Raw genomic sequence first — 2,164 nt, 5'->3', positions numbered from 1 at the left:
TCTTTTGTCTGTAACTCAATATTATTTGTCTGTTTTCCTGAGAAACTATCTTGTAGATAACAATATGTAAAACAATAACCATTGATAATCTCCTACCACTTTGTCTGTAATTTGGTAAGCCCCCCTATTATTATGTTATCCTTCTTTTACTCTTTAAAATAATAAAAAAATTTTAAAAAAAGATTATTCCCATGCTTTTTCCTTTAATTCTTTACATACAGTTTCCTTTTATTCTTGGAGCCTACTTAAAATAACTGTTAATGTTTTATCTGGCATTTGTATATCAGGGCTTTTTCAGGGGTAGCTTCTACCCATAGCTTATAGTCTGTGCATGGGCCACATTTTTTTGTTTACTTGTGTGTTTCATAATTTGTGTTACTGTTGATGAAAACTGGATAATTAAACTATGGCAATTCCAATTCTGGAAATCAGATCCTCCCCTAACTTTGAGGATTTTTTTTTATAGTTTTTGGCTTTTCTTAACTAATTCTGTAAAATCTTTATTACGGTTTTAAGTTGAAGTGTCTCCCAAAAGAGGGCTTGATTGTCAATACAGCTGTATCCAGAAGTGAGATTTACAGAGGTAACTGGATCCTGAAGCACTGACTTCATCGATGGATTAGTTCATACCTGCACTGGCTGTTAGGTAGTGCGGCTGAGGTGGAGGAAGTAGCTCACTGGGGGCATGCCTTTGGAGAGCAAATCTTGTACCCAGCCCTTGTTTTGTCTTTGGCTCTTTCCTTTTTTCTTTGTTTCTTGGCTCCCTTAAGAAGGGCAGCTTTGCTCTCTCTTGCTTTTCTACCATGAAATTTCTGCCTTTGAGTCAGCCAGCCGTGGACTGAAACCTCTGGAACCATGGGCCAGAAGAAACATTCCTTTCTTTAAATTGAGTATGTGAAGTATTTTGTCCTAACCACAGAAAGTTGGCTAACGAAGTCTGCTTATATTTCTCATTATGGCTACTTAAGTCTTTACTCAGCTTAGCGGTCAGCTCATGATTGGACAGAACTTAGATGCTTAGGACCAATAAGTCTATCCATCTTTGCAGAGAATCTTTCTGTATATTAGAGCTTGCCTTCAACACTCAGTTAAGAAGATTACAACTCTGCTTAGCCTTTTCTCTCTGCATGCAGAGCCTCAAAATTAGGAAGAGGTGAAAGGATAAGGCCTTTTCAGCTATTTCCTAATGATATCTACAACCTAGACATGCAGAAGACACACACACACACACACAACTCAGAGCATGTGTATGGTCTTCTACATTCCCAGTGATACATTTTTTTCCAAGGTCCCTACGGACATCTCATTCTCTGGCTTTAAACTTTTTAGTTAGCCTGCTATTTATTCCAGTTATTATCACCTGTTCAATAGATATTACTAATTTTTGTGCCAAACACTCCATAGCAAAGGCTGTATGTGCTAGGTGAGCTACAAGTCAGGTCAAATAAAGGAAGCCCTGAGAGAGTCTTCAAGAAAACTATCGACTTGCTCAAATAATGACATTTATCCAGGAATGACACTTTAGAGGAACTCCAACCTATATTTCACCTCTAGATTTCAAAGGATCTAGAGTGCAGGGTAGTGTGTTAAATGGTTGTCTCCCCCCCCCATATATGTCTATATCCTAATTCTTGGAACCTGCGAATTTTACCTGATGTGGGGTTTTCACAGTAGTATAATTAAGTTAAAGATCTGAAGGTGAAAAGTTCATTCTGGATTATCTGGTGGGCTCTGGATTCAGTAAGAAATGCCGTGGTAAGAGGTCATGTCAGGCTTGCACAGAGGAGGGAGCTGTGTGAAGAGAGAGACAGAGATTGGAGCAATTTTAGCACAAGTTAAGGAAGCCAAGGCGTGCAGACAGCGGGAGGAGTCTCCTCTAGAGCTTCCAGGAGGGAGAACAACCCTGTCAGCACCTTGACTGTGGACTCTGACATTCAACTGTGAGATAATACATCTATTTGTTTGAAGCCGTTCACTTTACCGCATATTTTTTTGCAACTTTAGGAAAGTGATATTGGTGTATGGGAATAGGGCAAATGTAGTGAGTTGAATAGTGGCCCCTTGAAATGTATATTGCAATCCTAACCCCGAGAAAATGTTAATGTGTCCTTATTTAGAAAAAAAAAAAAAAAAAAAGGTCTTTGTAGATGTAGCTGAAGATTTT

Source organism: Chinchilla lanigera, unplaced genomic scaffold (genome assembly GCF_000276665.1).
Source record: "Chinchilla lanigera isolate Chin_1 unplaced genomic scaffold, ChiLan1.0 scaffold00052, whole genome shotgun sequence".
In the NCBI taxonomy this organism is placed as follows: domain Eukaryota; kingdom Metazoa; phylum Chordata; class Mammalia; order Rodentia; family Chinchillidae; genus Chinchilla; species Chinchilla lanigera.
The sequence above is the reverse complement of the archived record's forward strand: the minus strand, read 5'-3'. Positions refer to the sequence as shown.